This window comes from Notolabrus celidotus, chromosome 3 (assembly GCF_009762535.1).
Source record: "Notolabrus celidotus isolate fNotCel1 chromosome 3, fNotCel1.pri, whole genome shotgun sequence".
In the NCBI taxonomy this organism is placed as follows: Eukaryota; Metazoa; Chordata; class Actinopteri; order Labriformes; family Labridae; genus Notolabrus; species Notolabrus celidotus.
Genome location: NC_048274.1, coordinates 10,296,421 through 10,312,751, shown reverse-complemented (window position 1 = coordinate 10,312,751; position 16,331 = coordinate 10,296,421). Strand labels below are relative to the sequence as shown.

The 16,331-nt window shown below is 41.4% G+C and overlaps 1 protein-coding gene across 1 annotated transcript in view; it reads right to left on the bottom strand.

The window, feature by feature from the left end:
* The window catches only part of igdcc3 (immunoglobulin superfamily, DCC subclass, member 3), a 167,959-nt gene that overhangs the window by 148,463 nt on the left and 3,165 nt on the right, over positions 1-16,331 (bottom strand). The gene's annotated exons all lie outside the window — the stretch shown is intronic.

Sequence of the window (16,331 nt, the reverse complement as noted above, 5' to 3'; positions counted from 1 at the left end):
TTCGATTCGAATCCCGATTTTTGGTTTGGTTTGGTTTCACTCACGATTCTCTAACTTTTTTCAAGAAAACTGGATTGAACTTTAAATTTAAATAAATTATTTTATTTCAATTCTCAGATATGGACAGTTGCAATATATATTTTTTCTCATACAGTATATTTCTTTGTAAACAAAGTAATCCTTTTTCATTTTTAAGGTGCAAATAAAACCACTGCACACTTTTTTCCAGTACGTTGCAAAAAAACTGAAAATGACCGTACAAAAATACATTGTTGGAAAATTTCAGAACAATTATAAAGAAATGGAAAGTAAACGATTCCTAAATGAAAGTATTAAATATTAAAACAAATAAGGTCAATCTCTTTAAATAAACTAAAGTGCAGCTTATGCTCTTGGCTTGGAATTGACATGTTTTTCTCCAGGAATATCAGGGAAAGCCAAAATGCTGCCATACCTCCGACTGTAAACACAAAGGTGCATCCTGAACTGCTCGGTCTTCACCTGCTGCCGCCATGTCTGTTCTGCTCGACTCAGCGAGTGACGAGAGAGCAGGGCAAGAGACTTACTGATGTTGAACAAGTGGAGTGAAATGCAGATAGCGCCTTCTATTGTTAAAAAATAATATCGCAATAAAAATTTTGTTGAATTGATTTTAATCCATCCTCATTTGTATCGATTGTTTGCCGTCTTGTGATATATCCTTACATCCCTACTCAGAAGTAGTTGAATCCAATGTTAACACTCAGAGAAAAACACTAATATTCACCTGCAGTTCTGTCTGTGCTCAACTGATGCCTGGTGGTTCAATTTACATGTTCCTTTGAGCTCTGTTTTTGGTCTCCACCACCTCCAAAGGAAGATTTCTGTCTCTACAGCTGCTAAATGGTACATTAAATGCTTCAACCATTAACAGGGTTCGACTGAACATGATCAGCACTCAAAAAAAGCTACAGATGTAAAATTAGATGACTTTAAAATTACTGAATGGGGACCCCGTTGGCCTAGCGGTTTAAGTGTGAACCCCATATATAGAGGCTGTAGTCCTTGGCGCAGCAGTCGCAGGTTCAACTCCCAGTCTCCCACCCTTGTTTCCTGTCTATCTTCGGTTGTCCTATTTAATAAAAGGTGCAAGTGCCCCAATAAATATATATATATATAAAAAATTACTGATTGAATCATTGCCTGCATATTTAAGGTAGACTAGCGAGCACTAATGATGTGCAACATTAAAAAAATGCTCACCAATTAAAATAACTGAGATATCTCATGACATTCTACCAGTTTGTTCCTTCCAAGGAAAATTAAGACTTCTGATAGCAGAATAAATAAAGGATTGTCTATCTATCTATCTATCTATCTATCTATCTATCTATCTATCTATCTATCTATCTATCTATCTATCTATCTATCTATCTATCTTCTTAGGCTTATCTGTGACAGGGTCTTGGTAGCAGCAGGCTAAGCAGGCTGCTCCAAACATCCCTCTCTTCAAAAGGCTCCTAAGGAGCAGAAATTTCAGAAAGGACCTGCTACCTCACCTGCAACAGAAAGAGCAGGGCTCCCCCCTCAGGTGATGCTCACTGACAAGCGTCTAGGAGCCAGGCTTGTATCCATGAGGCCTGATCCAGCCCAACCCCCCAGAAAAATGACACTGAGCTGCTGTCCTGTGGGCCCACCTGCCGCAGGGACAGGCACAGGGGTCAGGTGTAATGCAGACTAGGCAGCTGGCGAAGGCAGGGGCCATAGCGTGCTGATCCGAGGAGCACAGACTGGCTATAGGTTGATACTTCAAAATGTATCTACAGTAGATATTGATGTGGATATGTCTACAGTCAAAGGAAAGCTAGCTCTGTTTGTTCCCTGAATTCAGTCTAATTTAGGATGATTTTTGATTGTTTGCTCTCCCATGTGAAGCAACCTTAGGTGTCTTGAGAGGGGACATATCAATCTCAGGTATTGTTATCATTATCGTTTTTATAAATGCGTTTTGACCTGTGGACCCAGGGATAAAATTTTGTTCAGGGGTAGATCATTTCTCCCCTAAAAAGCCCCTGCCAGGGAGGTTAGTACTTTTCAAAGGTCCCGGCGCTTTTGGGGAGCAGGGCCTGCAATGTTGAACGTGTCTGATTGGTAGATTAACCGCAGTGTTTTAATTCCGCCCGCCGTCCACAATAACATCATACACATCTGTGTACTTTTCAAAAGAAGAAGCTGTGAGTCACTTGATTTAGCAGCTTGTAACAGTAGTCTTCTCTCAGCCCACAGCGAATGCGTCTCTTCCGGTGTTACGCTTTTAAAAGTGACCCTGTAAACTGGAGACCTTCAGCTGAACGTGTCAGTGTTTGTGGAGTTTACACAGCAGTTGAAACACAGAGGGAGTTCCTGGGAATGCAAACTAGTTTAGTTTTTATTAAGATTTCAAAATATCCTCATTAGATATTTAATGATTGTCTAAAGACGTATATGAGGGATGCATCCGACTGAAAGTTGGCAGTTAACAGGGTCGCGGTTTAAACCAAAACACCAGCCGATCTCTGCCACGGCTATTTGATTTAAAAAGGATTTTAAAGCCGTGTTGAAACGTCTTTGCTACTCGCGCTTATCTCCTCTCACGTGTTGATTCAGTGAATCCATCCGTGATGAAATATAGCACCATCTAAAACAGCGCGAGCTGAGTCTCTTCATGCTAACAGGCTAACTGTTGTGTTGCTCATAGTGATACCTGCCTGTCCGTGTCATCTGTGATGAATGGCATTCGTCTTTGTTTTACTGCACTCTATTGGTCTGGTGGTGTAGTGTATTTACTTCTTTTTCCTCCATACGTCACTGGCCTGATTTGCACAATCTACGCGGTCGAAACACAGATGGGGGCCCAGGAACCTTTTAGTTCAGGGTAAAGTAGTTCTGGGGGCTAAAAGACCCCGCAACTCTTGGTCGAAATGCACCAAAGATCGCCATTTCTACTTTATGAAGAAGAGCATGATGCTGGAAAAGACTCAATCTGGTACTGGCTCTTTAAGACATTAGTGAGAGAGGGGGTTGGAGTGCAAAATCTTTCACAGCCTATTCGCTGATTTCTCCCTAAAAAATAATATTACTATGAATATGAGGTAAACAGAGGCTGAAGGAAAGATCAGTTTTAAAATCCAGTTTGTATTCAGTACATCATGGAATCATAGAGCTTTCAGCAGAGGGAGTTTGAGCAGTTCCAACAAGGCCACAGGAAGTGGCCACTTACTGGCTGCCCTCCTCCCCCCGTCGGTGTAATCAATAGGGTGAGTCCCCCGTGCTCGGCCGGACCTATTGACTGTTCTAACCTCTTAATGGAGATGAGAGGGAGGAGGAGCACTTATTGAGCCATTTGGAGGTGTTGTTTCGATTAAAGAGCCAACCCCTACCTACTCCAATAAAGCTTCAGCACATACTTCTCAGAAAATCTTCAGAGGACATGAAGACACTGAACACAACCCAGCTCTGAAGGTTTATCAGGGGTAACGCCAGGGAGGTGGCTCATGAGATTCAAATCAAATTAAACGTCATTATGAGCCAAGATGACCAACGTGTCTGTTCTGCAGATCAAAATAAGACAAATCAATGAAAGTACCAGAAGGTTTCACCACAGACTGATCACATTAAAGTTACTTTTCTTTTCCTGACTATCCTAAAGCAAGCCACCAGCAGAGGCAAGGTTTAAAGAACTGCAGTGGAGGTGTTCACATACTTGACTATATGCACTGCGCATCCAACTTGAGGATACCTCCGGAACAGGGGTAACCAAAGTTGGGGTTGTGAAACATTAATGGGGGTCCCAAGGTGTTTTTTTTTCTTTAAGTGATCTAAAATTTCATGTTTTGTCCATTACTTTAAATATATTTGGGAAAAAATATTAACATTTGAAATAAAACACTTTTTTTTTCATTAGTTGTCTGCCTCTCTTTTTTTTGCCAGATGACTCCTAAGGTTAGAGTTAGGGTTAGTTGACAACAACAAAAGCATCAGTAGCAGCAGTTAATTCATAACAACACAGGAGACAGCCACATGTGCATGTAGGTGTATCATTTTCTGCAGACCAGGTAAATGAAGTATGAAGCTTGTATTTTGTGGGTCAAGGGCTGGAAAGTTTGGGAACCCCTTTTCTAGAAGACACACAAGAAAGTATGCAATAACCAGATTCTGAGGATGTAAAGAAAAGACATGGCAGAACTTGCAGAGGTTGAATCTGGGGCTTAGCGGCCCAGTGAGAATTTCCTGAACCAGCCCAGGCAAAACAACATCAGCATCGCCCCCACTCAGTTTTTCCAACATTTTCTAAGCTTGGACACAACAGTTTAAGACCTGTTTTCATCTCTTGCTAGCTATTTTGGCAGTCATATTTATTGCTGTGTGGTAGCAATGACACACCGTACAGATCTGGTCTGCTTTGTTGACCGTCACGTCCCCTTTGCCTCTACACTGCCTCATGTGCATACTGCTTCTTGCATTCGCATTGCACTAATTTTTGAGGATGTGCGAGGAATGCGTGGCAATCAAGCACATGTGTACACACAGTTAAAAGCAAGTACATTTCCAGCTTAAGAAATACTTTTTATGAGCCAATCTTAAATACCTAAATGTGCAAATAAAACTATCTCCCCTCAACTGTGATTTAAAGCTAGGGTTGGTAGTCCCGGAAAACCAGCATGAATTTGAATGTAGCTTTTCCTCATGTCTAACCCCTCCCCTCCTCCCTTGGAGCTCCTCCAAAACGACGCCCCCTAGTACTCACAACTAGCATGCTAGCATTATCCAGTTGTACTGGTGACACGATATCAGGAGAAAAGTTATAACACATATAATACTGTAACAGCTCTACTGTTTATTAAACGTGTTCAGTGTAGATGTTCTTAATTCCTACAGTGTTGACGGTCAGTGAAGGCATCAGGAGAGGTGTAGAGTGTGCGAGTGGGAGAGAGGAGAGGAGAAGTTTTTCATTCATTCAAACATTGATTGTTGTTTTGTTGGTTGTCGTGATCACGGCCGACAATGACCGGTTATCAAAGCTCAACATGTTCCCGAATCGGCTCGTCATCACTACAGCGTCCGGACTGACGCTACAATAAATATATATTTTCTGTAGGACTTACTGAACGTCATTAATTATTCTGCTTGTTGGTGAGAGCTTTTTAGACTCTGATCCGGACTACAGTCCTGAGCAAAGCACCTCATCAGGTCAGAGGGGACAGGCCCGAGGACGAGCGAGAGGGGCAGTAAATAGAGTCAGGGGAAGTAGAGGCAGGAGACGGGGACTCGGAGGAGTGCACGCCGGGGAAATGTACGCGCAGGAGGAGGGCATAACGGCTGGACGGGATTTGATTGGTTTAAAATTTGGGGAGCCAAAAAACGGTGATTGGTTAGTGTTTTCCCAGGTTTACTCCGGCTGTAGATAGCAGTTTTTTTTCACTCTTTTTTAGGAACACATCATGTAATGATTGCCATCAGGACATAAAGATCATTTTAACCAGTATGACAAAAAGTGTATCTAAATCTGATTACCAACCCCAGCTTTAAAGCTTTTGTGAGGGATATTAGGGTGAAATTGATTTTGGCATTCCCTGTTGTATTTTATTTTCACCATCACATCACCTACTGTGAGTCTTTATTGTTTAAAATGTCAAAAAGGCTGTTTATGCAGCTTCCTGTCACTCGCGTCATCTGACACCTACCGTGCAGCAGTGGGTACAAGCATTAAAACCTATCTATAATAATCTATTGTTGCTGATGGATTTGTTTACTTTTGTAAAGGCAGAACAAATATTAATTTCAGTCTGTTTTAAAAACAGCCAAAAACTCCTCAAAGGAGCTTTAAGAAGTTTAAGAGTCATTAATGCATCAAAGCAAAATTGTTGTTGTTGTTATTAGAAAACAATAACCTAAAATGACAAATTTGTGATGGAAGCCTAATATAATGATGCATTTTCCATACTACTCCCTTTATGACTAATTTTTACAAACTCTTCGCATTGCAGTGTCTGCTCGTCTCTTTCGTACATACTTTAACCTACAAGGTTATCTTTAGACTGATCTTTGTGGATTCCTGCGCCGTGCAGAGCAGAACAAGTGAAGTAAAATTCAGACCACATTCTGTCCCAGAACATCAGTGACGTCAAACAACTCAGCAGGAGCTCTTTAAAGCCCAAGGTGACACACGGATCAGTGTTTGATTGATGGAAGATTTCTGGATCAGATATGTTTAAAAAAAAAGAACATTAGGTTGTCCTCCCCTTAGCTCCTGTATGTGTGTGTCTTTGCCTCTTTGTGTGTGTGTTATTGTGACCCCCGTCCCAGCTCAGCTCATTGCTTTCTTTAATTTGACAGGCTCAATAAACGTGTCAGCAGCAGGCCCTAAATGCTATTTTCTCAGAGTCAACAAGGCAGAACCAGTCTTCCTGTCCCGGTGCAAGTGAGGGAGGTGACCCGCAACCCTCTGTGCCCATCAATCCACGCATTAACACCGAACATGTCACACCTAAAGGCATAAAAGGAAAGAAGCAAGGCACCAACCTCCCGGTGCCTACGTATTGATGCAAATGTTTGAGCAGAAACGCGTCACACAGACGCTCTTCGAATGTTCTCTAGAGTTGAATGTTTTTATTTGCATCACATGTTTAAATATAGCATGTGGGCGTGTGTCTGACAGCACGGATGCTAAATTGAGAGAATGCGTGCGCATATGTTCAGCATCTTAAATGACTGTTCACATGTAGGTGGGGGGCAGGTGGTGCTGCAGCCCCGAGGGAGATAGGGGGGGATGCCAAAATCACTCCTTAATGACTAGAGGGCTGTGCTTGTGTTGTGCTCGGGCCCCTGAGATCCTGTGCCGCTCATAAATAAGCTCCTGATTTGCACAATGTGCCTCGAGCCGCTCTGAGTCACAGGATGATGAGAGAGCATGAGTCTTCAGATGAGATATTGACTCAGGATCAAGCGGGACAAATGAAGATCACTTTCAGTGTGACCGACTGGAGTTATTGTCCTCAAAGTATCACGACGAAATCTGCTGCTTCAGTCTGCCTCAACATAAAATCCTGAATTATTTCCCACTGTCATTAGCATTTTTAGGAGTCCCTTCATTAAAAATAACTTCAACCAGAGAAATACTTTTCCTCTAGGGCTGGAAGAAAATAGATCTGTAACTTTGTGCAGGCTCTCCTACTTCCTGCACTCACACACATCCACACGTGAGCTGTCCATGGTGCTCAGTGACGGATCTCTGCGTAACACCTCCGAGGGCGTGCACAGAACTGAACTCCACATAGAGCTGCAGAACGCAGACAGAACTACAGCCAGGCATCATGGTATTCAAGACCTTAAATGATCCTATTCTATATGTTGCACCTCTGCATGAAAGCTGGGTAACAAGGACACACACACGCTAACTCACACACTCTCACACACACATAATTGCTTAGAATCTGTGCCGATTGGCTCGTAAAGCAGCAGCAGGATCCTCCTCCTGCACGAGTCAGGAAGCATGATTGGTTGCACATGCCGGCCTTTAGCACTATCTCCTCAGCTGGTGTATATTTAGCTGCCCCCCACCCCACCCTCCACACACACACACACACACACACACACAAACACACAAATCCACACTTTTTCCTCCACCTTCTCAGGAAGTGCGTCATCAGCTCGTCACGGGGGAGCCTGTGGGGCGAGGCGCTCTAATATTACCAAGTTAGAAAGTCTCCTTCATCACATCTTCGTCAAGAGCACACGGACACACACACACACACACACACACGTTTTAAACACAACAGCGTGATGCAAGATCAGCTGAGAGTTATCTTCAGATATGGATGAGAATATTCACATCAGACACAAAAAATAGTCGTTCCTATTTTTCTTCTGATCCCGCCTCTAACGCTCCAACAGTTTGAAAATGATGTAACTCCAACAAAGTGGATAGAAACAAAAACAGAACTTTTACTTTTAAGACGGGGACTTACAGACATGAAGTTATTATGTAATACTTTAGCAAAACTGCTGGATTAAAGGAAAATTCCTCCATTAAATAAAGTTAATCATGCATTTAAAAACGTGAAAGGAATGGAATCCCTTTCAGAATTACATTAAAAAAAAATTCACCTGCCTGCAGTTCCAAGCAATTCGTTTCTGCCCTTTTAATTCAGAAACACTGTAACCTAACTCAGTCCTCACAGGACTCCAGGCACCTAAAATTAAAGTACCTACATGTTTTTAATATTGTTTGTTTGTTTTTGTTTTCAGTATTATTATTATTTTTTCTTTTTCAGGGGTAGTTTATCTTAATGTAAATTGCATATTTCACATTGTTGCTGATTGATTCCAAACCCCAAAATGTCACATTTTTGTGCATTTATCTGTTTGTTTTGTATCTGTCTGAGAAAATTCAAATAAAAAAGTTTAAAGAATAAAATTTTAAAAAAGTTAAAAAAAAAAAAAAGTGGAAGGAGTGAAGGCAGATATCTGAAGACAAGGCCTTTTTGATGGTCAGACTTTTCACTGCAGCTTTAAGAATGACCTTCAATGTAAATACATGAAATGCACGAAAGGCAGAATAAATTGGGAACTACCTTGCATCCCACTTTGCTGTACGGTCACTGGTTGTGGTAGTTTCTGATGTCATGACGTGTTATTTATTTCCTTATTTCCTTTACTGTATATTCTGTACTATGGACAGGTTGACTGTAAAACTGAATTGCCCTTCGGGGACTGACAAAGTATTCTAAATCTAAATCAAGATTTTAAATCCCTTATTAAAACATTTTAGTCTTTAAACATCATACTTTAATTTTTGCATCAAGAAAATTTACTTCTTGCTTTATTTTTCCTTCAAAAATGCACATTGTTGTGCTTTAATACTTTTAATTTGGGATGAAGACACAAAAACAAACCTATTTTATTGCAGGTTGATGCTGATGAGAGATAGGAACATTGGGGAGGTTAGAGAGGGAGGCATTTACCCAATTAATTCAGCCAGGGCACTTGGATTGAAGTGTGTGTGTTTGTGCATGGACATGCATGCGTGTGTGCCAATAGTTGCTTTATTCAGTCTCCTCTCAATGCCCTATCACCAGATGGGATCCAGTGGTAGGAGTGTGTGTGTGTTGTGTGTGGGTTGAGTGGAAGTGGATGTGGTGGGGGGGTATTCCCCAAAACCCGAGCATCAGGCCTCCTTTTGTCCTCCTCCCTGTCACCCATGGCTTCGCAGTGGGGTGACACAGGCACTCCAAATCTCATTAAAAAGTGAGAGATTTTTGGGGGGGAGGGGTTTTCATGTCTAATGGGACTGTAAGCAACATATAACAGCAGGTCCATCAATGTGTGGTGAATTAAATATGGTGAGTGGTATCTGTGGTGTGTTACAACATGGTGCTTTAATAAAAACAATGAGGTGACTGAAACATTACCTTACAGACTCGAAGGGGAAAAAAACTCCTGTGCTGCTTTATTGATTTCACTCCGTCGCCCATACGAGTCCGTTTGATTCCATTGGACGCCGTGATGTGACAGATCTGATAAAGAGGTCTCCAACACGCGGAGGACACTATCAGTGTCAGGCCTTTTGTTGAGCAGACACTCCTCGCTGCCATGATAACCACTGTGAATCAATTTCCTACAACCTGTGTTTGTGTTGTATAATAACAACCCGTGTTAAACAATCTTAATCTCAGACCTTTTATCATCTCATAGTAGATCGTTTGCTGTAATTGGCGCATTCACCAAACCGCCTTTACACCCTGCAATTTACCCATTAGTGTTAGAAATTGCTTTGCAATTGCAGGCAATTACCCCCCCAACTCCAGCAGCAAGCACACACAACAGCTCCTCCGGTGAAAAATAAGAACCACTGAATCCGAACGTCAGATTCTCTCTTTGTTACGGACTTCCTGCAGCCATTTTTAACGAGGAACTCAACGGCTCTTATTTGCATTCAGCTAATGGATTTTGCTTTGTGTCATTGCAGCGATTAAATATTGATGCGCGGTGCCTTTAAGGGCCGAGCCTGCGAGAGGCGACACCTTGGGATGAGAGTGTGGGAGAGAGGGGGAAAAAAAAAAAAAAGAAAAGGACAGACAATAAACAAATAGGAGAAAACACACAGGAGACGCTGCCTCTGACATTTGCTTTTGGAGGGGATGATGGGAAAATGAGCAGCTTGATATTTTACATGAAAACAGAGAGCTGAGGATGCAAGTCTCAGAGGTTTAATATCATAAATGTTAAAATTACAGAAAGTTATGTCAGCTTTTATTGTTTTTATCTGTCTTTTTTATTCAGTGAGGGGCTTTCGCAGCTTTGGAGGCGATTACAAGAAAATTAAAGTCGTATATAAACGTACAAAAGCATCATTTAGCATCAAACTACTGCTCTCTCTTTATACCACCATCTTTCAGCATCAGAAATATAAGAATTTGCAATATTTCTACGACAAGGTGTTGACATTTGTGAAGTTTTTTCCTGCATCTCTGGATTGAAAAACTATCAGTCTTACAAGATAACACATCTGACAGTCTGAAGTGAAGGCTGCAGAAAAGAGTCAGATGAAAAGCATAAGATAATGTCATGATCTTTCTTTCATCCTATCAGCTTCCTTTGTTATCTGCCCCCCTTCTCTCTCCCTCTCTCTCCCTCCACAGAGCTCACTCTCTCGCCCCTCTCTCTGTCACTGCTGCATGGTGACTCAGACACTGCAGAGATGCTACATCTGAATGGTATACAGGATGACTCACACACACACACACACACACACACACACCGATCACACACTGATGTCCATCCTTGGTAAAGTTTTGTTCCATGTGAGTAAGTACGTAAACGCTGCACAAACACACACTGACAGGCGGCACACTCTGAAACACGGCGCTCACTTATAACGAGTCAGACTCAGACGGTAAGCTGCCGTGATGGACGTCTCAACACGGCTCTGTACCTGCACTCCTCGCCAAATAAACACGCTGATTTTAAGGGTGTGCCCTGCACACAGGCCCGGACCACTGCCTCAATCTGTCAATCCACCGCTCCTCAGTAAAGACAGCTTTCTCTTCATCCCCTCGCTCGCTCTGTCCATCTGTCAGTCTTCCTCCTCTCTGCTCAGAGACTCAGCTGCTAAACACTCCATCTTTGAGTTTGTAAACCATGTATACACCCTGTACTCTCCTCTAACATACACACACGTATTAGAAAATGCAAGGAGGCAGTCAGGCCCAACACCTCCACACAAGCAGAGGTGGAAAGTCACATCCAAGATTTAGGAACTTGAGAGGACAAATACATTTAAAGTACACACTCTCTCATCAGTGATTATATTTTCAATATCAGTAACAGCATTTCTCCTCATTAAACTGTTCTTATGAGTAAAATCTGTTAGAAAAGATACCCAAAGTGACATTCAACCTAACAGCTGTCATTTCAGACATCCACAATGTGTCTGCACATCTGCTGTTTTGAGTATTTGTATATACTTTAGTATTATTTTGTTCGATCTTTATTTTATTTAATCTTATTCGTATTTATATCTTATTTTACTCCTTCTTCTATAAATATATACATTTGACCTTTTTTTCAAACAGTTTATAAAAGCTCTGTAAAGACTGAATTTCCCTCCCCGGAAAAGAAGTATTTCTGATTCTGATTCTGTATTGGGCTTTCGGTTTAAGATATCCACTTCAATCTGCAACTGAGTGCTTTTGATTGAAATTTTCATTCCAGGCATTACTGATCAAAATGTATTGTGGATAATGACATACAAAATTAAATTATGACCAGTATTAACTGGATCGTAGAAATGAGACAGCGCTACAAGACGGATGAAAACTGTAAGGAACTTTTTGACTTCAGGACTCGGTTTTGGAATTCTGCTTATTTATCTCAAGTGATGTCACTCGAGTCTGCGACAGTTACGGCTTCAAACTGCTCGACTGATTCTATTTACTCCAGGCAACTACTAAAGCACAACATAATACTAACAAGAGGCAAACTCCAATCTTACAATATGAAGCCTATGCAGAAGTGCTAAAAACTGCAGTTCCTCGAGCGTCCACTAGAGGCTGGCTGCGGAAACATTGGAAACCACATACACACCCATTAAACAAAGATGATCTTAACAGCAGAAATAGTCATGTTTACAGCCTGGTTCAAAAAAGGTTTAGGTCTGAGTAGCTAATTTCTCTCTTGGCACACACTATAAAAGGGGTGAATTTTTTATAACTCGTTATTTTTGAAGATATTCAACTTACGAGTTTTGCCCAAATAAGGACTTGGCTGACTTGATTGACAGGCGGGCACCCTGAAGCTGTTAGCAAACAGACTAAAGGGCTTCAGAAATAGATGGGTAAAGCCATGGGCACTACGTCCATTTTTTATACAGTCTATCAATGCTGCATAAGAGCTGTCAGGTTGCATTGTGGGTAATGCATTTCTCAAGTTTTGATGAGGAATAAGATTGCTTAGAATACACTGAACAAGATCTTTGATTGAGATGTACCCTTTTTTTGTGAATGCCAAATGTCTGATAAAGCTTCACCATTGATGACTTAAGTTGTATGTGATGGAAACATTTATTTCTTCTACCAACAAACAAAAACAGAGAGAGATGAAGAATAACAGGAAAACTGAAACCCTGTTTGATGCTTTATGAGAACAACAATCACACTGGCATTGGCTGTGAAGTTATGACCTCATGTTTTATGATTTAATGTATTCTCTTCTTTAAAACCACGTCCACCGCAGGTCCTCTATCTATAGATATGGATATTAATGGACCAGATATGAATACAGATAACTCTGTAGTTAGAACAGAGGAGGATGATGACGTCTCTGTGCAAGTCTCCAGTCTTGGAAAAGTACTAGGCTTAAAAAGGTGCAGTGTGTAGTTTTTAGTGACATTTAGCTGAACACAATATGATAAATAATATGCATAAGTATATTTAAATGAGAGTATAGTCACATGAAAATAATAGATTGTTTTTTGTAATCTTATAATGAGCCCCTAATGTCTACACAGTAGCAGGTCCCCTTCACTGAGGCCGCCATCTTGCACCATCATGTTTGTAATAGAGGTGAGACATGATTTTTGAATGCTTGAATATTTGTTCACTGATCAATAATCGAAAAGTTAATGCAAATATTTTCTCATTTTAAAAGTACAATTTTTCATCATTTTCACCGGTGCCTGGTTGTAATACGGTGTTCCCACCAGACGGTGGCTATAGAGTGTCTTAAAGCTAAATGCTAACTGCATTATGTAACAGACTAAGAAGAATGCTAACTGCGTTAAACAGCAAAAGAAGAAGAAATCATTAGAGAAAGCCGCTTGAAATACGTGTTTACTGTTGTGAGATTAAGAAAAAGAAAAACTTGCAGAGACTGATCATGGCTGTAAAATGTAAACATACACGCCACGATGCTGCGTCACAGAAACACCAACGTAAAGATAGAGACAGAACACTACTAGCAGCACCTCCTCCCAGTGCTGGTTAACGCGTGTGTGCCACACAGTCACGGAGTGTTTACGTTTACTGTCTCCACCTGCAGCGCAACAAGTGCTGTGTGAGTCGCTGTCGTCTCAACTTTACATTTTAAACCTCAGAGAGCTGGACCCGACAAAGACAGATTTGAAGATCCAAATCAATAACACTGTGATTGAATCTCAATTATCATACATAAAAACACACAAAATTAACCCCAGCTATTACTTCTTGTTTATACCGAAATATATTTAGCAAAAAGAAGAAAATATGTAAATATATGTGAATATATATATATTATCAGTCCCTCCAGGAAGTTGCGATTTCGCGATCGCAACTATCAACGCAAATTCAACCAATCAGCGCGATTTTTTCGCGGCCCTGCAATTTTTTTACAATCACCTCAACTTTCCCGCAAATTTGAACAGTTACCTCAATCTCAGCCCCTGCACGTCATCAGTTTTGTCATCAATTTGACTTCCTTGGAACATAAATGTAAGTCCTCCCTTGATCGGCACTTTTCAACAACAAAACACACAGGGAGAACGGGTGAAAAGAGGGGACAGCAGGCAGGAAAACGTTATTATTTAAAGATTGAGGGGCTCAGTGTTCGCTTGGTCTCTACCTGCAGCAGGTGTGCTTTATGAACCAGCTCTCCTCACCTCCATGCATCTGTCTCATCTTCATTGATGATTTTTACCCCCGGTGTGTGTTAGTGACAAAGACACAACCGGGGGACGTCTGTTTACTATTTGATGTTTGACGTTGTTGCCGTGGTTACCATAAAAAGCTCTGCGTCTACAGCTTGATTTAATCCAGTTTGGTGATACATCAGACACATTCAGTAAGTTTTGATCAACTCCTCGTCATCAAAGATGCAGAGTAATTTCAGAGTGCCGTGAACTGACTGTGCATCAGTCGCTGCGAGATGCATTCAGGGACCGTCGTAAATGTGCAATACGGTCCTTTCATGGCATTTTACTGTGAATCAAGAGAATCAAAATACAGTCAGTGGCCACATCAAGAATGTTTTCTAAAAACATCTGTAATTTAGTATATTTACTTGCCCCTGAGATGTTATTGGGGGACAAACGCAAAAAAAAAATAATCGCAACTTTCACCGCAATTTTTTCAAAAAGCTGTCGCAAATTCAGGCTTTCTGGGCCGCAACAATCACAAAAAAATCCCACGAAATCCTGGAGGGACTGATATATATTATATAAATATTTTTTCCGGGATGGAGGGGCGAATAGTTGCCAGTGATAAACGCTTGGTATTTAGGCTTGCAATGCCCATCCCTAGTTTGTAAGGAAACACAGAAAACACAAACTAGTAACAAATGCGCTTTTGTATTTAGAGAGTGGCAAAATGGGGGCGCTGGTGGCCTAGCGGTCTAAGCGCCCCACATACAGAGGCTACAGTCCTCGTCGCAGGGGTCGCCGCTTCGATTCCCTGCCGGTCGACCATTTCCTGCATGTCTTCCCCCGCTCTCTGCTCCCCACATTTCCTGTCTCTCTTCAGCTGTCCTGTCAAATAAAAGCAAATCGGCCAAAAATATAACTTTAAAAAAAAAAGAGAGTGGCGAAATGAAATGCATCGTTTGGAAGACGAAGACAAGGAGAGAGGCTGTTGTTGTAAGCAAAGATATTTATACGAAGGACTTTTCTGGTCGTAAAAACTTGACCAATGGAGGATCATACTTGGAGGTACTTGTCCTCAAAGGCCACCGTCTCTTCACCGACAAGAGGGGTGAGCAGGGGAGTGTTTATATCTAGATTCTGACCATACGTAATAGATAAATAGTCCTATTTCTTTACCTTTTATTTAAGAGATAAGTGATCTCAACTCAGACTAATTCATCCAAATACAGTCAGATTGATAAACATGACATAGTATCGTTGTTAGGGATGGCAAACAGAAGCAGAAGGTAATTAAAGTTCATTTTCAGACACTCAGAAGTCTCTTTCGCGTAAATATTAGCATCCCTTTTTCTTTGGTGCAAAGCTGATTAAACTGTAGGAGCAAAGAGAGGCACAGAGTGTGTTTAAAATCCAACTATCCAAATGTAAAACATGTTATTTCCCTCTTCATGGAGAAGGTTGCGGACACTTGTTTGCCTCTGCTGCTGTCTGCCTGTGTCTCTGCAGTTGTGTACTCGCTCTATTGATTATTGTGCGTCTACATGTATTATTTGTGTATGTCCTTGCCTATTTTTCCTTTTTTTTTTTTTTCCTTCTGTGTCTTTTGTCCATGTTTCTAAATGTGAGATGAGTTGCTATGGAGACTGGGATACTTGTGTAAAAAGGAAGTGGCAAAAGAGAGAAATGTGGTTGTCAGGAGACACTCCAGGACCCTGAGGTTGGGTCTAAAAGAATGAGCCTGCAGAGTCTGTGGGCATATGTGACTCAAGGTTCAGCTTCTCTCACAACAAAGCACATTGATATTCCTTCTTCTTCTTCTGTGGTATTATTCAACGTGCAATGTCATTCAAAACCCACAAAGATACAGACCTTCACCACCCACCATGTATCTGTGTTTTTGTGTGTGGAACTGAAGCATGAGCCTCTGATTGTACTCCAACATGCTGATAAACCTTTGTCTCTTATCACACAGGGAGTGAGGCTGTGATCCTTCACGTGTTGACAGGGGTTAAGCGACTGCCCAGTGATAATACAGCTGTTTCAGGCACTCCATCACTTGATAATTACATTACACTGGTACTCCATTGCTTCCACTCGCTCCCGGTAATCTTGTTAAAATCTCAGTGATTGGAGGCACAGTGACAGAGAGAAGAATGACAGTGAGGCTGCTGCCTGTGGAGCCGAGCCCTCAACACGACTGACT